This window comes from Eptatretus burgeri, chromosome 7 (assembly GCF_056783735.1).
Source record: "Eptatretus burgeri isolate ZD-2024b chromosome 7, Ebu_testis_v1, whole genome shotgun sequence".
NCBI lineage: Eukaryota > Metazoa > Chordata > Myxini > Myxiniformes > Myxinidae > Eptatretus > Eptatretus burgeri.
This window is the reverse complement of record NC_140967.1, coordinates 20,029,726-20,056,918: the sequence shown is the minus strand read 5'-3', so window position 1 is coordinate 20,056,918 and position 27,193 is coordinate 20,029,726. Positions and strand designations below refer to the sequence as shown.

At 43.1% G+C, this 27,193-nt stretch overlaps 1 long non-coding RNA gene across 2 annotated transcripts in view; it reads left to right on the top strand.

Annotated features, from left to right (window-relative positions):
- Positions 1–27,193, top strand: part of LOC147022781 (uncharacterized) — a 49,310-nt gene that overhangs the window by 2,754 nt on the left and 19,363 nt on the right. For both annotated transcript variants that reach the window (XR_015059915.1, XR_015059914.1), the window contains one exon: positions 20,410–20,505. This is a non-coding gene — a long non-coding RNA (uncharacterized LOC147022781). The remainder of the gene's footprint in view (positions 1–20,409; positions 20,506–27,193) is intronic.

Here is a 27,193-nt window from a genome sequence, read left to right as displayed (position 1 = left end):
AGGGCCACATCGGCCATTTTGGAGTTAATGCCATGCAGCACTATTTTAACCCTTACCCGATCATCCGAGCCGATCATTATCATATCATCAAAAAAAATGTCGCTTTCATCACATCACTCCTCCTCACGGAGCCTCATATATATATATATATATATATATATATATATATATATATATATATATATATATATATATATATATATACATATATATATATATATATATATATATATATACATATATATATATATACATATATATATATATACATATATATATACATATATATATATATATATATATATATATATATATATACATATATATATATATACATATATATATATATATATATATACATATATATATATATACATATATATATATATATATATATCCTGGTGTGTTGGCGCAGTGGTTAGGGCAGCGGCTTGGGATACAAAAGGTCCTGAGTTCAAGCCCCGTTGAGCCACTGAATTAATACACCAGGGGGTTAACTCAGCCTGTCATCCTTCTGAGGTCGGCGAAATGAGTACCAGTATACTGGGCCGGTGTATACCCCGGTTAAAAATAGGTGTACCATATCCCTGTGTCGTAAGAGGCGACCAGGGTTGCGTCAGGAAGGGCATCCGGCGTAAAATATGTGCCAAATCACTGTGCGGATCATATGGATGATCCGCTGTGGCGACCCCTAACGGGAGCAGCCGAAAGAAGAAGAAGAAGAAGATATATATATATATATATATATATATATATATATATATATATATATATATATATATATATATATATATATATATATATATATATATATATATATATATATATATATATCTTTTGTCAGGCCAGATTAGATCTGTGACTTGCTGCAAGTATCTTGTAAACCTGTATTAACCTGTTCCATGGTCAGGTTGTCGGCGACTTAACCGTCTCTCCCACCAGGTTTTTTTGGTGAGGAGGGTGTTTGTATATGGACACCCAGCAGGATTAAAAAAAAAACTGTCAGAAGGCGGAGGAGCTCCTTGTGAGCCAATGGCCATCCATGTCTAGTACCCAACTGTGTCTGCGGATGTCCTCCTGCAGTTGGGTTACTTCTTTTTAGGAGGTTGGTGGCAGGATTTGGACTCTGGCCACCGTAAAACCCTTCATTCCGCAAGACACAAAAACGCAAAGAAATCTGAAAAACCACTCCATGGGAGTACCTCCTGTGCAGCTTCCCTTCACAGGGCAGCTCACCAGAAGATGGGATTGGGGCAATGCCTTAGGGACCCCCAATCTTTGATGATAGGAGGGAAACCACGGGGTAACATTCTATTGCCGGGTCAGATTGCAGGAGAATGTGTCGGAGTGGTGCTGAGGTGTTGTCCACCAGACGGCGGTCTCCTTGGGCTAACCTGAGGTGGTCCCTTCGGGTGGGTTTCCTGGAATGTCCTCTTCCGAAGACAGGATGATCACCTGTCGCTGTTATCATCTGTGCTCAAGCATTTGAAAATCGGTATTGCAGCATTCTCGGAGGTTCGGAGACCGGATTGTGGCGAGATCATGGCGGGTGGTTTCACCTACTATTGGTCTGGTCGATTTGATGGTTACCATGCCCAAGGACTTGCTGTAGCTGTGTCCAATAAGCTGACTCCAATGATAATTGAGGTAACACCGGTCAACAAGCATATGATGAGGCTAAGGATTCGTCACTCCTTCGGTGTCATTTCCCTGGTCTCTGTTTATTCTCCGACTGAGGCAAGTGATCTCACCATGAAGGATGCATTCTGTGCCATGCTCTTGTCTATGGTTGATCAGTGTCCCAGACGAGATACACTTCTAGTCTTGGGGAATTTCAATGCATCGACTGGAACTGATAGGGATGGTTATGAGACGTCTGTTGGTCCCCATGGGTCAGGAACTGGGAACCTTAATCACACTAAGTTCCTTGAATTTACAAGAAGTCATGGACTTAGGGTGGCCAGTTCATGGTTTCAGCGCCCACAAGCTCATCGCTGGACTTGGTATTCCAATGTTGGTGGTGTGGCAAAGGATATTGATCAAATCCTCATTGATGGTCACTGGAGGATGATCCAGAACTGCAGGGTCGAACGGAGTGCTCAGTTCCTCAACACTGACGACTGGCTTGTTGGAGAAACTCTTAAGTTGCACCTTAAATCCAGGAGAATGGTACCATCCCAGCCTAGGCTGGATGTTGGCAAGCTCAAGGATGAGAGGGTAGCTGAGGAGTTTGCGAACAAGCTGCGTGGAGATTTGGGGGTCTGGGTGCTTTGGGAGGTCCTCAAGAGTTGTGGAGGGCTTCAAGACCACCGTCCTTGATGTTGCCGGTGGATGTCTTGGAACTCACCGTAGGGCAAAGAATAATTTTATCTCTCAAGGGACACTGGATACCATTGACCAGAGTCACAGGGCCAGGCTGAATGGCAGAGCTGAGCTGTTCAGGGAGCTGAGGCATAAAACAGTACATGTGCTAAGGGGGAACAAGGAGGCCTATGAGTGAGGAATCTGTGAGGGGGGTGGGGGGTAGAGCATCACCTGTGGACAAGTGATTCTCGTCCTGCTTACAGGGGAATTCGCGCATTGCATTCATCCAAGCCCATCCCTTGGTGTACTGCAGTTCGAGCAGAGGGTGGTAGGCTCTTGACAGAGGAGTCTGAAGTGAAGGCCCACTGGCCTACTACAGCCCCTGTAACGCAGGGGTGTTACAATAACTGTTGCTGACCCTCTCATCAACTGTGGTCCACCTTCACTTGTGGAAACAAAAGGCTGCGGTGAACCGGTTGAAATGGGGTAAAGCTCCAGGGATCTGTGGCATCCATGCTGAACTTCTGAAGGCTGGTGGAAATTAAGCAGTTGTGTCTTTTCATGCAGTTCTGTGCTCTACCTGGAACACAGGCATCATCCCAACTGACTGGAAGAGGGGCCTTGCTGTCCCTCTCTGGAAAGGGAAGGGTGATCACCAAGACTGCAACAACTACCGAAGGGTGACGCTGCTCGCAGTGTCCGGCAAGGTCTTTCCTCGGATAATTCTTGATAGGGTTCGCCACCATCTGATTAAGCACCAGCGTCAGAGCAGTCAGGCTTTACACCAAAGAGGTCAACGATTGACCGTTTCCTTGCTCTTCGGATCCTCACCGAACGCAGACGAGAATTTCGGCAGGGGATGCTTGCAGCTTATGTTTATCTCTGTAAAGCGTTCAAGTCAGTGAATCAGGATGCCTTCTGGAGGATTCTTGGTCTTCGTGGGGTGCCATCAAGACTGATTGATCTGATGTCTGAACTCTACTCTGGTACTGAGCGTGCTGTGAGATGTGGTGGTACCATCTCTGACTTATTTCCAGTTGTTACTGGAGTTCCTCAAGGGGTGTGTGTGTACTGGCCCACTTTTCAGCACTTGTATGGACTGGATTCTAGGGAGGATGTCTGAGAGATCAAGCGGCGGTGCATCGTTTGGTAATGTGAAGATCTCTGATCATGATTTCGCAGATGATGCAGTCATCATTAAGGAGACTTTAGATATCCTTTTGGGGGCCTTCGAGGTGAGGATTCGGAGCCGCTGGGATTATGGGTTTCCTGGGTCAAAACGAAGATTCAGACTTTCAATGACATCTTGGATGCTGCTGTCCTGTCTGTGCCTGTTTGTGGTGAGGATGTTGAGGTCGTGGAGAGATTCACTTACCTTGGCAGTGATATTCATGTCTCTGCTGGCTGTGAGTCAGAGGTCAATAGACGTCTGGGTCGGGCCTGGGGAGTCATGGATTCACTGGATAATGGGGTGTGGCACTGCTGGTACCTGGGCGGGAGGACGAAAGTCGGAGTCTTCAGGTCGTTGGTGCTTCCAGTCTTGCTAAATGGATGTGATCTGAGAGATCTGAGATGGAGACTTAACTCCTTTTGAAGCAGGTCTCTTAAGAGAATCCTTGGCTATCACGAGTCGAACTTTGTATCCAACTAGCGGTTGCTGAGAGAGACTCAAATGACATTTGTTACCTGCATAGTCTGTGAGCGTCAGCTGCGGCTGTATGAACATGTGACTCGTTGTCCTGACGCTGATCCTGCTCACCAGATTCTCTCAGCGAGGGAGTTTCGTAAGTAGAGGGGGCCAATGGGCCGACTACGTGCCTCATGGTTGCAGCAGGTTGATTGGCATCTCAAGGAGATGGGGATGGGCCAGACGGGGGCCACAGGGAGTACCGGCGGAAAGTGGACGCAGCGACGCGCTGCTCTGGCGCATGCTCCCATACCTGACCTGACCTATATATATATATATATATATATATATATATATATATATATATATATATATATATATATATATATATATATATATATATATATATATATATATATATATATATATATATATATATTTATATATATATGTATATATATATGTATATATGTATATATATATATATATATATATATATATATATATATATATATAGAGCCTAAAAATTGTGTAAAGTCCACACCCCCTGTCAAAACTTTCACCTATTGTTGCCTTGTCGCCTTGAATTAAATTGCATTAAATCAGACTTTTTCAAACTTTATTTACACATCGTAACCCACAACTTCCAAGTAAAAAACAAATTCTTCAAATTTCATAAAATGAATTAAAAATACAAAACTACATCTTTATTGGAAAAGTGTCCAACCCGCTTATAATAACAATTGTAAGTTTGCTCAGGTGTGACCAATCACCTTCAAAATCACACACCAAGTTTGATGGCCTCCACCTGTGTTAAATTGTCGTGATTATGATTATTTCAGAATAAAATCAGCTGTTCCTGTAGGTTTCGTTTGCTGGGTAGTAATTTCACAGGAAAGACTCAACCATGAGCACTAAGGAGCTTTCAAAAGACCTCCAGGATAACGTTGTGGAAAGGAACAGATCAGGGGATGGGTGTAAAATTATTTCAAAGGTCTTGAATATCCCTTGAGCACAGTCAAGACAATCATTAAGAAGTGGAAGGCGTATGGTACCAGCAAGACCCTGCCTCGATCAAGCCGTCCCTCCAAACTGGATGACCAAGCAAGGAGGTGACTGATCAGAGAGGCAACCAAGAAGCCAATGGCAATTTTTAAACAGCTATAGGCGTTTATGGCAAAGACTGATCACTGTGTGCATGTCACAACAATATCCCAAGCACTCCACAAGTGTGGCCTGTACGGTAGGGTGGCAAGAAGGAAGCCATTACTCAAAAAAGTCCACTTGGGACTACTTGAGGTGTGCAAAAAAAAAAAACACTCCGGAGATTCTGAAACCATGTGACAAAAAGTGTTGTGGTCTGATGAAGCCCAGATGGAACTTTCTGGCCTAAATGCAAAATATTACGTTTGGTGCCAACCCAACACATCACATCACCCAAAGAAGACCATCCCTTCTGTGAAACATGGTGGGGGCAGCATCATGTTATGGGGATGTTTCTCATCAACAGGGACTGGGACACTTGGCTGGAGAGAAGGTAAAATGGATGGAGCCAAAAAACAGCAAAATCCGAGAGGAAAACCTGCTGTCCTCTGTAAGAAAGCTGAAATTGGGACGGAGTGTTCACCTTTCAGCATGACAATGAACTGACTCACATAGCCAAAGCTACACTGGAGTAGCGAAAGAACAAAAACATAAATGTCCTTAAGTGGCCCAGTCAGAGCCCCGACCTAAATCCAATTGAAGATCTGTGGCATGACTTGAAGATTGTTGTCCATCAACGCCCCTCCCCCACACAATTTGATTGAGCTTGAACAGTTTTGTGCAGAAGAGTGAGCAAATATTGCCCAATCAAGGTGTACATAGTTGGTATAGACCTATCCCAACATAATCACAGCTGTAATTACTGTCAAAGGTGCTCCCACCAAGTAATAACTCAGGGGTGTGGACACTTATTCAACAAAGATATTCCAATTTTGTATTTTTAATTAATTTTCTGAAATTTGTAGAATTTGTTTTTCACTTGGAAGTTGTGGGTTACTATGTGTAAATGTGGTTACTGCAAAAAGTCTAATTTAATGCAATTTAATTATCGGCTTTGAGGTAACAAAAGGTGAACATTTTGAAAGGGGCGTCGATTTTATATCGGCATTGTATATGTGTGTGTGTATATATATTGTTGCGGGCCGGGGGTCAGGTGAGAAGACCACGAGGTGGGGGGAAGCTGCTATCTCCATTCCCACTAGACTCCCCAGAATTGTAGGCCGTCGCACATGGATAATTCCGTGACACGGCGGGTCACTTAACTGACCGAGGACGCCAATAACTCAAGCGCGTGACCTCGGTTCCTCCCGTCTACGGGTTATTCGGGTTACCTAATTGATCACGTGGTTTAATTACCAGGGAACACGCACTCGGTACGCCTTGTCCGAACCGGATAACTCTACCGGATCGGATCACTTTTCCGGATCGTATGCAGCCGAGTGACACTGCCAAGGACATACCGGCTAAAAGGAACGGATCGTTGGGAATAAAGTCCCAGCTAAACTATGATTCAGACCATGCTGGATCAATGGAAGAAAAGACAAAAACGAGCAGGGAACATTCCTAATAATAATTTATTAACAATGGGCAAGGAATGGTATGTGGCACGAACAATATTTATTGGGGTGTGTTGTTCAGAGATAGGGGAGAGAGGTGTGGTACAGCAAATAAACAGGAAACTTACAAAAGGGGACACAGAGCAGACTTAACGCGAATATAATAACAATAATAATGATACCGATCTTCTGCAGTATTAATTAAGCAGACAGGCGCCAGCACACACACACACACACGCACACCCACAGACACAGAAAACCCATTGAAGAGAAAGTTTTGAATCAGGAAGGGAAAGGAGTTGTGGCTACGTTATTGGTACCTTTGTGCTTGATAGCACGACGCACCACCAATACGTTTTTTTTTGGGGGGGGGTATGCTCCGTAGTGCGGCACGCGACAGCTGGCGCATCGTCTCTGGCTTCAGCAGAGCGTGTGGAGACCGTGTTCGGGAAGGAGGGGCTTGAGTGGAGAAGGGGCGGAGTCCAGGGTGCGTAAACGGAGTGGTAGGTGGGACCAGGTAGGCGGGTGGGGTTGACATTGTGTGGGTGAAGATGAGGAGGTAGAGTCCAGACAGCAGGAGGCGGGTCATGCTGAGGGACGAGGGCGAGGCCAGAACGAGCGAGCGAAAGAGAAAGAAGAAAGAGTCGAGGAGACTGCTCCGACCTTTATAGGACTTGCAGGGGGTGGGGGAGGGGCCACCCCAAAGCGATACGTCATCAACTGAATTGGGCACTCCGGTGGGCCTCGACCCCTCAGGTGGCTCACTAACTTTGGCCGGAAACTGCCTCACTTCATTTCCGGCAAGGTCATCCCAGACAGCGAACATATTTCGCTCCGACACCACGACATGACACGAATCGCCCACACCAAAATTGGCACGTGATTCGTCCTGCAAAACCCCCCGGGCTGTACCCTGGCTACTGGTCGACGGTCCCGCATGCCCACTCGGGCGTCCAATCAGCGCCGGTCAACGCACGCCAACGCGGCAGCACTGTACATTCCTCGGCTCAATCGCAGCTTCGCTGGCGTCGAGACAAGAAGACGTTCACCATCTGTAGGGAATCCGCTGCTGCCAGCAAGGGCCGAAGGTACATCGTTATGGATAAATCCATGCACGTTTCACGAGCGGTGTATGTGTCTGCCTTCGAGCACATTCTATACAGTGTACATTGCACGGCGTTCGGCAATTACGCACGTGGTCAGCCCTGGCGTTCGCACGACTCTGCTAGCGTGTGCGTGGGGCGAACACCAATACGTGTCAAATATTTGCTTGAAAAGGAACGCGCCGTTTTTACTCTGCACACTCATATCCCGCCTAACATGGCATGGAGTCGTCTTTGTCGGCCTCCGTACGCGTTTCGTGCAGCGTGGGCGTCGTGCTGGCTGTGTTTCCTGTGTTGTGAAAAACACCATTCGTGCAGCCTCTAAAGAGGTATTCATTCGTATACCTTTTTATGCAACCGGCAATTCTCCAGATCATCTGAAGCTCGAGTCGATAATCTTGCACTGCAAAGCGCGCTTTATGACTCGTTGCACAAGCTTGGGAACAAGGGCTCTGCGCCATCGTTTCCTCACAGCGGTGCTGCACGCGCTGGCCTCCATGAGGGCCCACCTCACAGCGAACGTGCACGTGGCTGATTTACCTCAGGAATAAACAGACAAAAAAGAAGAGTTGGGGCGAAATGAAGAAAAAAATGATCTAAGCAAACCTTGCTATGAGATCATCGCAACGCACTCCCTTGTTGTCCCACTAGACAAAAGGAAAGGGACTATCTACACGTATATTCATGGAATAACTGTCATGGGACGACTATGTGTTTTATGCATGTGATTCCGAGAACCGCAACTATATATATATATATATATATATATATATATATATATATATATATATATATATATATATATATATATATATATATATATATATATATATATATATGTTGTTACGGCTGTGGAAATTCGCAGAACACCATAAAGGTCCCTAGATTAGCTATGCCGGTAAGTGAGTGTTCAGATAGGTTTCCCCACCGTTGTTTAGAGGGTTTTCTTTGTGTTATCCGGTCTGTGATCCTTTGAGATAGCCGTTTTTCTTTTTTCAATCGTTATTTTGGACCAACCACATCTCAACCACCATTACAACAACCACCTTAACTACAACGCCAACCACACCACCATCACAACAACCACGGTCGCCTCAACCATCAACCACACGTGCCTCTCAACAAACCACGCCATCCTCACCACTTTACCCCCAACCACCAACATCGCCTCACCACCTTCTCCACCCCATCAATCACCCAACCACCTTCGCAACCACAACGCCAACCACCAGCCACAACTACAAGCTACCACACCACAATCCCACGCACCAACGAATAGCATCTGCGAAAGCCAGCGCAACGCGAGCAAAAACCGCCAAGGAGAAACCTCCAATGGTGCGCGGATTTTTCCCGCCTATTTTCTCCGCGCTTGGTGTGGGGGAGGTGTGATCCGAGCAGAGGTCAAAGGTGAGAAAGGGTGGGGCCTCTTTTTGGGGGAATGATTTCCTTGGACCTGAGCCAAAACTGACTTCCCCCATCCCCCGTACGGCGTGCGGGGAGGGGGGCGAGAGGGCATGCCCCTTTTCGAGAAGTTTTTCGAAGAAGCTCGAAGGGAGGCGGAGCCGAAAACGGGGAGGAGCGAAGCGCTGAGCCCCAGGAGATATAAGGCGGACAAGACGCGAGCTTCGCACGGTGTCTTTGTCTTTTGTCTTGGTCTTTTTTTCTTTCAAGCCGGTGTGGTTCAAGCTCGTTTGGATCGGGGCTTTGGTGGTTTCGCCTTCTGGGGCGGACATCGAAGAGGTGCTGCCTTTCCCTCTGGGCACAAAGTCACGAGTGGAGGACCAGCTCTGCCGCGCAGTCAGGAGGAGAGTGCCGGAGAGAGCTCGCCGACTGTCGCACCACGAGGGTGCAGGTAACCAGCGTCGGTCTCGTGGGACCCATTCGGTCAGCCAAGTCCCACGCCATAAAGGCCCACGGGCCCAGTCTGACCCCCCTGTCTGTGGGGGTGGTCTTTTCTCATCTTTTGTGTGAATGATGTGGCGCAGTGTCCATAAGTAAAACTGCTTAAGTGCCTGTAAATGAGTATTGCTTTTATTCGGTCGTAGTGCTTTTCCTTTGCATACGTCACGTGATTGCTTTTGTTTGCCTGTATATTGCATGATTGCCTTGCCTCATACATGTTGTAATGAATAAATGTGCTTTGTTCAAATGCACCCCATTTGTTGCGTCTTCTCCCGATTGGAAATGCCATCTTACATCGTGGAATAAATAGTTGGGTTTTAAACACCCGTTCAATAGAATCGGATCCGGCGAGGTCGGGCGATAATACCCGCTCAGTTATCTCTGCAGAATGCAACGGACCGCTTAAGCGGTTCATGTCCCAAGCCGACCTGCGTCGAGGTACGGTCGCCCGGTCGGCTGCCCGCGCAGGTACTTAGGTCTATCGAATTCTGCGAGTGACCCTATCTTGCGTTGGTAAACAATTGGCTCGGCCATGGTGGGGATTAGAAACCCACCCGTGACTGGTTTCCAGCGTTAGCTCCAGAAAGTCACGACTGAATTGTCCGTCCGGTGGGCGACGCGGTTGCTATTAGTGGAAAGTGTCCGATCGCACGCCGGTGGGCGCGAATTCGTAACAATATATATTTGTACACACACACACACACACACACACACACACACACACACACACACACACACACACACACACACACACACACACACACACACACACACACACACACACACACACACACACACACACACACACACACACACACACACACACACACACACACACACACACACACACACACACACACACACACACACACATGAATATGAGACATAATGGGCCAAACGGCCTTTTCCTATCCTTGTGTCATCGGGTGCCCTTTCATGAAATGCAATACACCATTTAGAATTCTTTCTATAAAAATAAAAACGAAGAAAATATCAATTGAAAAATATTTTTGCAGCTAAATAGTAAATTATTCAGGGGAACAAATGTTTTAAAGCTGTGTAGTAAATTACCCCCTTTGTATAAAAGTGGTGGGTACTTTCACATGTGGCTATTGCAAAAATCATTGTTATGCAGCTGGAGGAAGTAACTGCACCCTTCGCTCTGCTCATCCAGTGATGAATAAGGGACAGGCAATTTCCTATGGGCCATAGCTATCTCAGATTAGAGATCTGCGGATGTATTTGTCGCTATTTATTCTGGCATTGGTGTTATCGGCGATCTGCAATAAAGTAGCTTGAATGCAGCATTTGATTTTCTGAAATTTAAACCTGGCCGGAGGAAAATTAAGGTTTTCTCCTTTGAATGTAATATAGTCTGTGCCATTTCCCGGTGGCAAGTCATGTACTCAGTGGCCCTGTGCTCAAGGCTTATGGGCAGTGATAAAAAGGCGATGTCTGCATGAAAAAAAAAAACTTCATGATGTGCAGCCTGGCGCATTGATGAGGTTGTATACAAAGATCTGAATACAATGTATGCGATAGACACAATGTAGAGCTCAGATGCTAAGACACAGACAATGTACACAGCCTGTACACAATGTATGCAACCTGTACACGATGTACAAGATTTGGAGGAAATGTCTGATATGTACATACATATATGTATGTATGTATATATATATATATATATATATATATATATATATATATATATATATATATATATATATACATATACACACACAAACATATAAGTGCCTATATGAAGTCTACACCCCTTTCAAATATTCACCTTTTGTTGCCTTACAGCCTGGAATTAAACTGCATCAAATCAGACTTTTTCCACCAGAATTTACACATCGTAATCCACAACTTCCAAGTGAAAAATAAATTCTACACATTTCAGAAAATTCATTAAAAATACAAAAATAGAAGATCTTTGTTGGGTAAGTGTCCACGCCCCTGAGTTAATACTTGGTGGAAGCACCTTTGGCAGCTATTGCAGTTGGGATAAGTCTCTACCAACTTTGTACACCTTGATTGGGCAATATTTTCCCATTCTTCTGCACAAAACTGTTCAAGCTCAGTGAAGTTTTTTTTGTGTGTGCACCGTATGAGAGCTAATACACAGAACGTACAACAAGGGGAGCAGGAGCCAAGAGGGGTGGGAGGGGAAGGAAAAAAAAGTGTGGAAGAGAGATATGAGATCTGTGGAAGGGAGAGGGATGGGGTGGGGTACACAGGGTAAACAAGATGGACACAACAGGAACTTTCAGGTCCTTACACAACAGGGACTTTCAGGCAAGAAAGCAGGGAATTTGAAGGAGGTTGGTTTGGGGCAGATTAGGAGGGGAAGAAAAGATCATTGTTTTGGATGGGTGAAGTTAAGAGAAGGTGGTGAACACCTGTTCTTACTGCTAAGAAAAAAAGTGTTTATTTGTTTAATTTACACATTGTTTGACGTACCAGGCGTCTCCAGGTGGTGTTTGTTTTAACTGATCGCTAATCGCATGCCAAGCCAGCCATTCCTTATCAACCATTTCATTGGAGTGCTTGCTCAAGTGCTTAGTATTGGTGGGCAGAATCGATTCCAAAGTACTCGATTCCAAAGACAGAATCGAAAGGAATTGAGTAGTGACCCGTAATCGATGTCAATTTTGAGTAATTCCAACTTCCGAGAAATGAGTGTTGTTTTTGGGGATTTTTTTTTCGTCTCTGTTGAGCATTTTCCGGTTTCACATGGCCTGCTAAAGTATTATTTGAAAAGAAACATGCCTCTGGGGTCTCCTGTTTGGAATATAGGAGCAAAAGCAAGTCACTTGAAAACGAAAAATGCCCAAGGGTGTGTTCCTTTTAAATGAACATCAGCATATTTAGACTTGGCCGGTAAAGCATGTTGATTGCTTTGCTGATGGACCGGAAGGCAATCCATTGACCGATAAAGTTTTGACAATCTGTCATTCAAAAGGTCTCGAAGTGCAGTTTGGAACTATTTTGGCAAAGTTAAAGAAGACGGTATGAAAGTTGCATGCTCACTTTGTTCATTAGTCCTTGCTCATCACTACAATACATCCAATATGCTAAAATATTTGAAAACCAAACACCAGAGAGTACCTATTCGTGACAGTTAAGGATGCTGATTCAAAGAAACCAAAGTCTGCAACAGCAACGAGTTTGCTTTAGTTATAATCGATGATTGAAAGCACTTTCACCCTGTTAAAGCCCCAGTACACTGCCTTCCCTTCCCCTCACACTGCCTTCCCTTCCCCTCACACTGCCTTCCCTTCCCTCTCCTCATGCTGTCTTCAATTTCCCTCTCCCATGCTGCTTTATCTTCCCCTCATGCTGGCTTTCCTTCCCCTCCCCTCATGCTGCCTTAGCTTTCCCTCTCCCACACTGCCTTCCTTTCCTGTCATGCTGCCTTCCCTTCCCCTCACATTGCCTTCTCCTTCCCTCACACTGCCTTCCCTTCTCTCTCCTCATGCTGTTTTCTCTTTCCCTCTCCCATGCTGCCATATCTTCCCCTCATGCTGCCTTCCCTTCCCCTCACACTGGCTTTCCTTCCCCTCCCCTCATGCTGTCTTAGCTTTCCCTCTCCCACACTGCCTTCCCTTCCTGTCATGCTGCCTTCCCTTCCCTTAATGCTCCCTTCCCCTCCCCTCATGCTGACTTTCCTCCCCCCTCCCTCCTAGCTCCACCCTCCTCACTCTTCCCCCCTCTCTCTCCCCCTTCCTCCCCTCTCCCTCCTCTCTCTCCACCCCTACTCTTTATTCCATTCCTCCCCTCTTTATATTCCCATCAGCAAAGTAACAGTTTGTATTTCCTCGTATATACTGAAAGAAAGGAGCACATTGACCCTATATACATATAAACACATGCAGACATTAAAAACACCTGTCATTATAAGCATGCCTCACTGGGATGGATCATGATGCATAATGAAAAGCTTATTATTTTGCAAGGCAAAATAAAAAAATTATAATATCATAAGATATTATCATATTCTCTGCTGTTCCCTTCACTCAAAGCTGCATTGCCATCACTTTCTGGTGTTGCATCTCAATCAAATGATTGGGCAGAAGAAAGTCATGAATTGCTAGATTGGTAATTAGCTGCGGTATGTCTTCTTATTAGAGCATCTTCAAAGAGATAAAGAAAAGATCAATGTATTGTCATGCACCTCCAGTGTGGCAGTTTACAACAACCCAATTCCAGAGCCCTTATGATTGCAACCATAGGTGATCTGATCGTGTGGAGCTGAAATCCATCTGCTTAAGCAACATAATTATTTAATTTAGAGTCTAATTGCACCACAGGATATAATAGTATATAGACTATAATACAATAGAATGATAATACCATTTTTTATTTCAACCAATAATTTGATAGATATGCAAGAACAAACGAATTAACAAAAAATGACCTATATTGCTATGGATTGGCAGTGGAATATTTGGGGAAAGAGAAAGAAACAACAGCAAATGGGGATGGATGGATAATAACAAAAAAAATTAGAGAAATCGGAACAAATTGGGACAGATGTTTGGAGCAGGAAGAAAAAGGGGATCAAGGTGGAAAAAGAGGACCTCATAGGGATGGATGTTGGGAGCAGGTCCTCCTGAGGAGAATGAGAGGCCGAGACAGCACGGCGAGGGAGAGATGACGTTAGCAAGCTCCCTGAAGGACTGCCGTGGTGACAACAACCCATAGACACTGGTGAAGGAGTCCGAGGACGTCGTGAACTTGTATTTCGCCACATTGAATAGAAGCAGAAGAATCTTGGGGATCTTCACAGCATACAAAGCACTGTAGTGGCCGTAGAATTTCATAGATATGGACAAGTGAATCCTGAGGGCATCCGTGCCAGGAAGGGACAGCAGTGGGTGCAAGTTGTTCGAGCCCTGAGGACTTTTACAGCACAAAACATCACTGCAGATGTGGTACACTTTTGTAGATACAGAGAGGAAAGCCCTCAGGGTATCTATGTCAGGAAATTGCTGTTGTGGGTATAGTTGTGGGAGCTTTGAGGGCGTATGCGGCACACAATGCACCATATTGGCATTGCGGTCTCATATGTATGGCAGGAGAGCTGTGAGAGAATCTATAGCAATAATGATCCTCCATGAATGCAGACAGACATAAACGAGATAGCAGTGTTAAAAGGCTGGAACCGAGTTCAAATCGTCACTCAATAACCCACTGTTCTCATTCGTTCTCTCTCTCTCTCTCTCTCTCTCTCTCTCTCTCTCTCTCTCTCTCTCTCTCTCTCTCTCTCTCTCTCTCTCTCTCTCTCTCTCTCTCTCTCTCTCTCTCTCTCTCTCTCTCTCTCTCTCTCTCTCTCTCTCTCTCTCTCTCTCTCTCTCTCTCTCTCTCTCTCTCTCTCTCTCTCTCTCTCTCTCTCTCTCTCTCTCTCTCTCTCTCTCTCTCTCTCTCTCTCTCTCTCTCTCTCTCTCTCTCTCTCTCTCTCTCTCTCTCTCTCTCTCTCTCTCTCTCTCTCTCTCTCTCTCTCTCTCTCTCTCTCTCTCTCTCTCTCTCTCTCTCTCGCCTGCTTTTGGATATGGATCTTTAACAACAGGAACCCACAATATTAAATACATATTTTGCAATTCCGTTACGTCATATGCTTAAGGATTTTAACTTGGGAAGCATGAATAGGCAACAACTCAAATTATAAACAAACAAAGAGGATTGGTAACAACAGGAACCAACAATATTAAATATATATATTGCAATTCCGTTAGGTCATATGCTTTTAAAAGGATTTAAACTTGGGAAGCATGATTAGGCAACTACTCAAATTATAAACAACCAAACAGGATTAGTAGCATTATTCATTATATCCATTATAAACATTTACACCCAGCTCAGCAACAATTTTTGGAAATTCGATGTTGAAGCTGAAGATAGAAGTTGTAATGAAGTTCACAAATAAGACAAAAAACAAAAACATGAGACGGACAAGCAACAGCAAAGTTTTATGAAAAGACAAATGTCAACACACAATGTTTTGATCACAGGTTGGCCTTCATCGGGGGACTACTAAATCACTCAGATGTGTTTCAAAACCGTCTCAAAACACCTGAAATAGTTCAATAAACATTGCAAGATTGTTTGAAATGGTTGCAATCAATGTTTTCTCAGCTATCGAGATCTTTTTCAAAAAACGATTTCTTCTTCCGCTCGAATCACTACAAATGGCAATTTACAACACTTTGCAAGTAATTTTCAAATTCGATGCTTGAAATGGTGGTTTGTTCCTGTCCAAACACCAAAACAATTACATCGATAATAGCTTTGTGTCCTACATTTGCAGGGGTGGATACAAACAGTCTTCTGTAAGTTGGTCAGATTTTGCAATGCAAATATCCAATTGGGTGACTTTTTCCAAATATTGGGTATTTAACTTGTATTAAATAAATTACTAAAAAATCTTATTTTTGTGATAAACAATTAAAATTATGTAAATCAAATGAAATATTGTTGATGAAAAATATCACAATAAACAAACAAGAAAGAAGTCGTGCAGAACACGATACTTGCGAAATCCCTAAAACAAATTGGACCATAAAAATAATTGGTGGTTGAATTCAATGACCAAATATGTAACTCCTCTTCAAATTTTAAGTCAATTGGATGAAAATTGTCAATCTTAGAAATTCGGCTTATGCCAACTTTTAGGCCGAGGTTTACCTTTTTGCCTCTGCTGACCTCAAAATTAATTGCTGGTTGAATCCAGTGACCTGATATGCAAAACCTCTTCAAATTTTATGTCAATTGGAGAAAATTTATTTTACATATTCCACATAAGTTGTTGACCTTTGGCTTTTTGGTCTATGTTGACCTCAAAAATATTTTGGGGTTGAATTTAGTGACCTGATATATAAATCCTTTTCAAATTTTAAGTCACTCGGATGAAAATTGACAATTTTAGAAATTCGGCCTAAGTCAACCTTTGAGCCTATGTTGTCTTTTTAACCTATGTGGACCTCAAAAATAATTAGTGATTTAATTCAGTGACATGATGTGCAAATCTTCAAATTTCAAGTCAATCACATGAAAATAGAGGATTTTAGAAACTTGACAAAGTTGCAGGCCTTTGGCATATGTTGACCTTTTGAACATAAAACCATTAAAAAAACAGGACCATAAAAATCATTGGTGGTTGAATTTAATGCTTATGACGAACTCTACGAGGTCGTGAAGTTTCGTGAAGATTGGTTTAAAATTGTGACCTATCAGCAGTTGACCGACAAATAAACAGACAAACAAGAAAAAGATGTTGTGCAGAGCACGATACTTGCAAAATCCACCCAACTCTCCAAAGCATCGGCTCTTAAACTGGGGGGGCGTGAGTAATTTCCAGATAGGGCGTGAGCCCGGAGAAAAAAGTAGGAATTCCTCTAATTATTTTTGGAATTCTCTTCACAAGTGGTTGCATAATATCGTGATGAACATGAAAAAAAACAAAAGTATCGCCTTTAATAATTTTCGTTTTCTATTCGCAACTCGGCCTACCATTTTCTATATTAAAATCAATTTTAAAATTTAACATTTATTTTAATTCCAATATTAAAATTAATTTTTTCACAGATTTACAGTACCCATTTCAAACTAAATCATTCACAATGAGTGCAAAAAAGCAGAAGTATCTTGACGAATATATTCGATTTGGATTTGTGTCCCTCCAAAAGGGTGACACAGAGGTACACCAATGCGTGCTACAAGACTCTGAGCAATGATGGCATGCGGCCCACATGCTTGGAACACCACTTGAAGACAATGCAGCCTGCTCTAGCTGCCAAACCCAAGGCATTCTTTGAAACAAAAAGGCAGTCCTTGAAGCAAGCAAAGATGGACAGCAGTGGAGCATTTTGGCAACAGACTTCAAAGGTTGTTGAGGCTTCCTATGAGATCACCATGTTGATTGCAAAGAGCAAAAAGAGCCGTAACATCGGAGAGACTCTCATAAAACCAAGTGTACTGCGTGCAGCAGAGCTCATTCTGGGGAAGGATAGTGCAAACAAGCTTTCCCAAATCTCTCTATCAAATGATACCGTCAAGGGAAGGATCGGTGAAATGTCTGAAGACATCAAAGATCAAGTTCACGACCAAGTAAGAGTTTCTCTTCTATTTGCCATCCAGTTGGACGAAAGAACTGATGTTGCTCAGTGTTCTCAGCTGCTGATGAATGCTCGTTTCGTGTTCGGCAATGGTTTAAAAGAGGAAATGCTCTTCTGCCATCCCATGGAAAGTTATACAAAACAACCTATATTTTTCAAGTGGTATCAAACGTCTTCCAGGAAAATCAACTTTCGTGGGACTCACTGGTAGGGGTGTGCACTGATGGAGCTCCAGCCATGCTTGGTTTGCAATCTGGTTTCATAACAAGAGTGAAAGAAAAAAGTGTCCATCTGCTATAGGTACGCATTGCATCCTTCTTCGTGAAGCCTTAGCATCCAGAACTCTACCTGCTGAAATGAGGGATGTCATGAACCTGGCTATCAAGGTAGTCAACATCATCAAAGCTGGAGCCTTAAACAGTCGTCTCTTTAAACAGCTGCGTGTGGATATGGATTCTGAACATCAAGCCTTGCTTTTCCACACAAATGTATGATGGCTTTCGAAGGGAAACATGCTTGGACGGCTTTATGAACTATGACAGGAAGTGACAACATTTCTAGATTCGCAGCAGAAAGCAGATCTCCATGACAAGTTCCAGTCTGAAGGATTTTTGCCATCTCTACCTTACCTGGTGGACATATTTGAAGCGCTGAATGCCATCAACCTCAAACTCCAATGGAAAAATATTAACATAATCATGCACTATGACCTCATTCGAGCCTTCATGGCCAAACTCGACCTCTGGAAATGTCCAATTCAGGATGGAAACACAGCCAGTTTTGCAAACTTGGATTCTGCTCTCATTCACAGTTACCTTGATTCTGAGTTCAAGAAACAAATAATTACTCATCTGACTGAATTGAAAGCAAAATTCGTCAGATACTTTCTGGATATCGATGAGAAACGGGAAGCCTGGAAATTAACTTGGAACCCATTTCAATGTGAAGTAGCTGATATTTCACACGAAGAGCAAGAGGAGTTTCTTGAGTTAAAGTTCAACTCCTCGGCTGAAGAAGACTTCAAAAGACTGGATCTAGAGACGTTCTGGGCCACGTACCTTTCTGCTTACCCTTTGATCTCACATCAAGCTCTTTGGATTCTGACAATGTTTGGATCAACGCATCTTTGTGAAGCTGCATTTTCCATGCTCGTTGCTGTCAAGACCAAGTACAGAAACAAGCTGAAGGTTGAAGGGGACTTGTGTTGTGCTCTCTCTGGCATTCGACCACGCAGTCAAGATCTGGTAGCTCCGAAGCAATGTCAAGTATCTCATTAAATGTCATCTCATTAAATATCCTGTGTATATGAGTGTTGCTTATACAGAATTCTTTGTTCAATAAAAAGACTAAAAACACACATTTTTTTCAGTTTTTCTTTTTAATTCAGGAGGGATTTTTAATCATTTGGTTGAAGATGTGAAGGGGGGGGGGGGGCAAGGACCAACTCCTAGAGGGGGCGTGGTGATAAAAAGGTTATGATTTCTTTCTATTTTTTCTTTCTTTCTATTTTTCTTTCTCTCTCTGAAATGAAAATGTGACTTCCATTTGGGGGCTTTCTTTTCTATGTTTATAATAAAAAAATACAAAAGTCCCTCTCTTTCTCTTTCTCTTTCTCTTTCTCTCTCACTTTCTCTCTCATCAATCTCTCACCCTTTCTCTCTCTCGTCTGTCTGTCTGTCTCTCTATCTCTCTGTCTGTCTCTCTCTCATCTCTCTCTCGTCTGTCTGTCTGTCTGTCTGTCTGTCTGTCTCTCTCCTCTCTCTCTCTCCTCCCTCTCCTCCCTCTCCTCCCTCTCCCCCCTCTCCTCCCTCTCCTCCCTCTCCTCCCTCTCCTCCCTCTCTTCTCTTTCTCCTCTCTCTCCTCCTTCTCCTCCCTCCCCTCTCTCTCTCTCTCTCTCTCTCTCTCTCTCTCTCTCTCTCTCTCTCTCTCTCTCTCTCTCTCTCTCTGTGTCTCTCTCTCTCTCTCTCTGTCTCTCTCTGTCTTTCTATTTCTGTCCCTCAGGACCTTGTATCCATCCGCAATAGTCACGATATAAATCCAATTATTACCTCCACCACTGAAGGGGAAGAATGTTATGTTTTCACCCCTTTCTGTCTGTTTGTCTGAGTGCAGGATATCTCAAAAAGTTATTGACTGATCCAGATGAAATATTGTGGACAGCTTCGGTGTGTGACAAGGATGAACTGATTAGATTTCGGTGAAGATCTGGATCCGGATCTGACTACTAGAATTTTTAAAAGTGATTCTTCATCAATGAGAGATAGGGCAAAAATTATATATAGCACAATATCTCAAAAAGTTGTGGTGGACACGTTATATGTGGCAAGGACGAATTGATTCGATTTTGGTGAAGATCCGAATCCGGATCTAAATGCGAGAATTATTTAATTTTTTTTAAGTGATTCTTCACCATTGAGAGATCGGACTACAAACGATACATAGCCTGATATTTCAAAAATGTATTGATTGGGCCCGATATGTTCTTGTGGATCAGGCATTATGTGGTGGAGATATGCGCTCTATCGAGTGTCCTTCTAGTTATTATTTATGATGTTTGCTCAATTCATTGTTTTGGTATATTGTGTTATGGTACACGATCTAACTCTTGCAGATAAGTCACTGGCTAAACATTATATTAGCTTGCTTCAAGTTATTTGAAAAACACGTTTTAATCATATTCAAACATGTTTTGCAATTTGTTTGTGCAATACTGTATTCAATGCTGACTGCCATTCCAAAATTGTGTACACAAGTGTGCCTCGCTGACCGGGTCTTCAGTCGAAGTCCTCAGCATCATCCAGTTTCAGCCCTTCAGCCTCGATACGGTCATCTAAAGTGGGCCAGCAGGGGTACGTACGCCTCCACATGCAGCAAGTACACTTGGATGCATAGATACCACCACCCCCAGTTAATGAGAACACAAACTACAACAACAAAACAACAGCTTCCATCCACTCCCAGAATCCACAGCACCAATAATATATGTTGGAGCAACCAACCAACCACCCATCCTTGCAACATACATTACTCAACAGCAAAAAAACACACACACACACACACACACACACACACACACACACACACACACACACACACACACACACACACACACACACGCACTACAGTAAAAATATATCTTGTATATTCAAACGGTAATGAGTACATAGATTAAAGGGAGTATGTTTGCAGGCGTGAGCTGCAATGGGACGTTCAGCATACACATGCTTTCCTTCAATTTTCAAGACTTACTTGAGCATCTCATTAGAAGAATTCAAATTGGGTAAAATGGAAGGAACGGATTCACCCTCCAACACCTCCCAATTCAAAATGTACAATCAGACACGCGGTGATGCAAACTCATGAATTTTCATTGACAGAATTGTTGTGAAATGTTTGAAGTGGTAAAGGTGGTGATTTACTTTTGGTTCCAGTGTTTTCCCTTGTTAAGAACTATTATACTTTCATAATCCGAGATAAGCGTCAAGGTATTACAAAGCGTTTTGTTGCTAGCTGAATGTGTGCTCAGTCCCATCAGCTTCCTTACACCTGAACACTGTGCAAAAAAAAAAAAAGAAGAAGAAAATTGGACGTTAAAAATGGTTTTCAAAATGGCCTTGTCGCTTCCTTTTCTCTTCCCCTCCCGCAATGGTGCTGCTGGATTATGCATAACTACCGTTTGTCAAAATGGCATTTGCATCGAGCTTGTCCGCTCCATCTCTCAGCCCGCGAGCCTGTCTCGTCACGACATCGCTGGCACCTCGCATTAAAAAATGTGAAGCCGTTCTAACAAGCCTGCCACACTTTTCAAGGTCACAGTGCTTTATGGTGTGCCGGGTTAGATCTCATTTCAATATGCAGCGATACATCTCCCATGCACCGGGAGACTTTTCCCCGGCCACGGACCTCGCCTTGAATGTTGGTGAGGCCTGGCTGAGAGGCAGATAACAAACCACCGGACGATCGACATGCCTTTCTCTGCTCCTGATTTGACTGTATCCATGTCGGTGGCTGGTTCCTTCCCAACATTACATTTGTGCTGGCACATTAGACCTCGAGCAGTTTGGTGGTCAGGTGATTAAAGCATTTCTTTTGGATTGCCATCTTTGCTGTGCATTCGATTCTCATTGCTGCTCAGCTGAAATTTCACGAGCCTGAAATGTAGTGTCGGTCTGTCCAGGATTGGTTGTTAGCCGCAGGAACACTTGTCGTGAACTGCAGCATGAATCGTCAAGAGCATGGGCCTCCAGTACCACTTTAAACCTCGGCATTCTGGGGATGAAGGAAAGGCTGCGACGTCTAAGCACGTACAGGGGTAGTTTAAGAAGGTCTAACGATATGGCCTTGGAGAGTTAAGTACAAATTTGACTCCGATCGATGGGCTGAGTTCTGCATTTCACTGCAGCCCTCCTGACAAATGTTTTAAATAATTTAATTGAATAACAAATCTCAATTCCCCCAATATAACACACTGCCCTTCCACGCTGCTGCTGCTGCTTTCCTCAAACATGTTTGAATGTTCACATGATCTTTTGAAAAGCTTTCGGTTTGTGATAAATATCCCGTCACAACGCCTTTATAAAACAATGCTCCTCCTGATATTTGCTGACACCTGTGATTACCTAACCAATAAATATTTATAGTTGTTATATATTCATTACGAGAAAATTGGTTTTTCTGCATATTTGAGTGATGTTCTTTACTTGTGATGGGATTGGCACATTTGTCTGGCATTCTGGGATAGGCAGGAAGTATGTTGTTGCCAATTTCTCTCGATGTAATGATGTTGCTTGTACTCTCGGAATAATCCGAAAGCATGTTAAACTTTTACCGTCTGTTTCACAGGACCAGCCTTCACTAATAGAGATGGGCCTGGTCAGAATGACTGTTAGAATTATGTATATGTATATATATATATATATATATATATATATATATATATATATATATATATATATATATATATATATATATATATATATATATACAGCGGGGAGAACAAGTATTTGATACACTGCCGATTTTGCAGGTTTTCCCACTTACAAAGCACGTAGAGGTCTGTAATTTTAATCATAGGTACACTTCAACTGTGAAAGACGGAATCTAAAACAAAAATCCTGAAAATCACATTGTATGATTTTTAAATAATTAATTTGCATTTTATTGCAGAAATAAGTATTTGATACATCAGAAAAACATAACTTAATATTTGGTACAGAAACCTTTGTTTGCAATTACAGAGATCAGACGTTTCCTGTAGTTCTTAACCAGGTTTGCACAGACTGCAGCAGGGATTTTGGCCCACTCCTCCATACAGATCTTCTCCAGATCCTTCAGGTTTCGGGGCTGTTGCTGGGCAACACAGACTTTCAGCTCCCTCCAAGGATTTTCTATTGGGTTTAGGTCTGAAGACTGGCTAGGCCACTCCAGGACCTTGAGATGCTTCTTACGGAGCCACTCTTTAGTTGCCCTGGCTGTGTGTTTTGGGTCGTTGTCATGCTGGAAGACCCAGCCACGCCCCATCTTCAATGCTCTTGTTGAGGGAAGGAGGTTGTTGGCCGAGATCTCGCGATACATGGCCCCATCCATCCTCCCCTCAATCCGGTGCAGTCGTCCTGTCCCCTTTGCAGAAAAGCATCCCCAAAGAATGATGTTTCCACCTCCATGCTTCACGGTTGGGATGGTGTTCTTGGGGTTGTACTCATCCTTCTTCTTCCTCCAAACACGGCGAGTGGAGTTTAAACCAAAAAGCTCTATTTTGGTGTCATCAGACCACATGACCTCCTCTCATTCCTCCTCTGGATCATCCAGATGGTCATTGGCAAACTTCAGACGGGCCTGGACATGCGCTGGCTTGAGCAGAGGGACCTTGTGTGCGCTGCAGGATTTTAATCCATGACGGCGTAGTGTGTTACTTATGGTTTTCTTTGATACTGTGGTCCCAGCTCTCTTCAGGTCATTGACCAGATCCTGCTGTGTCGTTCTAGGCTGATCCCTCACCTTTCTCATGATCATTGAGGCTCCACGAGGTGAGATCTTGCATGGAGCCCCAGACCAAGGGAGATTGACTGTTATCTTGAACTTCTTCCATTTTCTAATAATTGCGCCAACAGTTGTTGCCTTCTCACCTAGCTGCTTGGCTATTGTCCTGTAGCCCATCCCAGCCTTGTGCAAGTCTACAATTTTGTCCCTGATGTCCTAAGACAGCTCTCTGGTCTTGCCCATTGTGGAGAGGTTGGAGTCTGATTGATGGAGTGTGGACAGCTGTCTTTTATGCAGATAACGAGTTCAAACAGGTGCAGTTAATATAGGTGAGAGCCGGAATTCTTACAGGTTGGTTGGTGATCAAATACTTATTTCATGCAATAAAATGCAAATTAATTATTTAAAAATCATACAATGTGATTTTCAGGATTTTTGTTTTCGATTCCGTCTTTCACAGTTGAAGTGTACCGATGATAAAAATTACAGACCTCTACGTGCTTTGTAAGTGGGAAAACCTGCAAAATTGGCAGTGTATCAAATACTTGTTCTCCCCACTGTATATATATATATATATATATATATATATATATATATATATATATATATATATGTATATATGTATATATATATGTATATAACTATGTATATATATATATATATATATATATATATATATATATATATATATATATATATATATATATATATATATATATATATATATATATATATACTTACACACACACACAGTATAACAATCATAACCTGAACACCTCTAAACTCGAGGCTACAAATTCCTGCCCTAAGGCGTAAGTCACAGTTGCTCTACGGCTAGGATACGGCGGCCGTCCCCCCCCCCCCCGCTGAATTGACAGAAACGTGCGGTGGCCGTAGAGTTTCTGAAGTGGCCTCAGGATGGCCCTACACCGTATGGCTATCTTTTACAGGCCGTAGGGGTCACCGTGGAATTATAGCGCGGAGTTATAGCTTTTTTAATTTCTATGTTCGCCGTAGCAATTCGACAAGCCAAGCTGTGACGTAGATGTGTTCCACGTCGACCTACGTAGGGCGTACGGTGGGCTTGCGTTATTCGTGCGGCTGCCGTAGGCTCTTATCAATGAAAAATGAATTTTGCCAACCCCCAAAAAATTATGGCGGCCGCACTATTTCCACGGTCGCCGTAGGGTAGTCCTAAGGCGTCCCTGTGTTCAACGTACGGTGGCCTTGCGGTCTGTGTGACTACCTGAGGGCAACGCAGGGTCGACACACGGTTCCCCTACGCCCGCCGTGCATCCAACGTACGGCCTCCGTGGCAGTCTGCGTCGACCGTGCGTCCACCATGTGCTACCGCTAGAGATCAGAGTATAGGTGTTTGCCTATGTACTCTGAACTGGTATATTTAGTTATATATATTATAGTTATAGTATATTCAGTTATATACTGGTATATTCAGTTATATATATATTATAGTTATAGTATATTCAGTTATATATACTGGTATATTCCGAACTGTTATATTTTTATTTCAGTAAAAAAATAACTGGTATATATACCCACTCGTTACCGTCCGTCTGACCGCACGTTCGCCTTAGGGCCCCCCTGCGGGCACCTTGCGTCTGCCTTGAAAATTCTATGGCCGCCGCAGGGACACCCTAAGGTCACCGTGCGACATCAAATCAAAGACCGTACGGCACCCCCACGTTTTCGGTCTCCACAATTTATAAATACGCCGTGCGGCTCCCCGAAAAATAATAACATATGTGACTGCTACATTGTGTGACTGTGAAAATACTGTGGCCGCCCTATAATTGCTCGTGGCCGTACATTTTGTAGACCCTACGGCCGCCGTGCCACATATGACTTAGGCCTGACCCATCCAGGATCATGCTCCCAAGTCAATTAAACTGCCTTGATAACCCTATGCACCTAAAGGTGCGAGGAGCATATTGATCTCTCCTAAAAAATGTCAGTGTGTGTGTGTGTGTGTGTGTGTGTGTGTGTGTATTTGTTTGTTTTTGTCTGTTTTTATAGATGAGTAGGTGTGTGTTTGTTTTTGTTTGTGTTTGGGTGTGTGTGTGTGTGTGTGTGTGTGTGTGTGTGTGTGTGTGTGTGTGTGTGTGTGTGTGTGTGTGTGTGGTTGTATGTATGTGTGTGTGTTTATTTTTTGTTTGGGTATGTGTTTGTCTGTTTTTTATTTGTTTTGTGTGTGTGTGTGTGTGTGTGTGTGTGTGTGTGTGTGTGTGTGTGTGTGTGTGTGGGGTTGTATGTTTGAATGTATGTGTGTGTTTATTTTTGTTTGGGTGTGTGTGTGTGTGTGTGTGTGTGTGTGTGTGTGTGTGTGTGTGTGTGTGTATGTGTGTGTGTGGTTGTATGTTTGAATGTATGTGTGTGTGTTTATTTTTTGTTTGGGTATGTGTGTTTGTCTGTTATTTATTTATTTGGTGTGTGTGTGTGTGTGTGTGTGTGTGTGTGTGTGTGTGTGTGTGTGTGTGTACACCATCGTGGCCAATACACAAGTGCCTATTTGGATGTGCAAAATTGAACAATAATCAAAGAAAATAAGGAGAGTAAAAGGATGAAGAGGTCAATGTGTAAGAGGTAAAGTGAAATTGAAGGAATGATGTACAAGAGAGTGAGTGTGGAAAAAAGTAAAAGAAAAAAAAGAAAAAGAATTACACATTAAGTGGCCAATGAACTGTGAAAATGATTGAAGCAAAGGATGAGGAAGTGATTGAGCTTTCGTTTATGACAGATGAAGTACATGGTTGTCCAAAGGAAGCAAATCAAATTTCAAGAGTATCAGCTGCAGAACAATACAGCATACCAATGGAGCTTACATCTGTATTCTTCCAACACCATGTTCTACATACGTTTACAAAATAAGAATACATTTGCCTGGGAATTTAGAGCTTTTTGATCAATTTAAAGTGAGCTGCAGATACCTCCTGATGTGCAAAGCATGTTATATCCACAGGATTTGTGTAAAAAGCATGATTCCCAGGAGTGGAGGTTTTGCCTCATCAAACTACAATGCCCTTTCAGAATAAAATGAACACCCTGATTAGAAAAAAAAAGAACTTTATTTGAACACTGCTTTACCTGAAGAAACAAATTTCCCTTACCCTAATTTCAATAAAAGTAAAAAATGTGTACAAGCACAGTTAAATGGAGTACTGCACATATATTCTTGTCCAGGGGCTTGTGGTGCTTGCATCATGTGGTGCTTGAAATTGTGATGGGATCAAATCAATAACATTCTGATTAACAGCCTGATCCAGGTTTTCCCAAAATCCGAAGAACATTTTGTTGCAGCTCTTACATATAATATTACTTGGCAGAGGTCGGCTTTTCCGCAGCTCCCAATCCATACGTTCCAAGATCTGTTTGATGGTGTTAACCCTTGCAGCCAATTTGTTTAGTTCACGTGAAATTAAACTTCAGAATATAAGTTAAGGTGAGTTAGCCTGTTTATCATTCCCAATTCAAGGTATAACTTATATTTCTGGGATGCATTGTTGTCATCGCACATTCCTGTGTTGATTTTGTTTTGTCCAT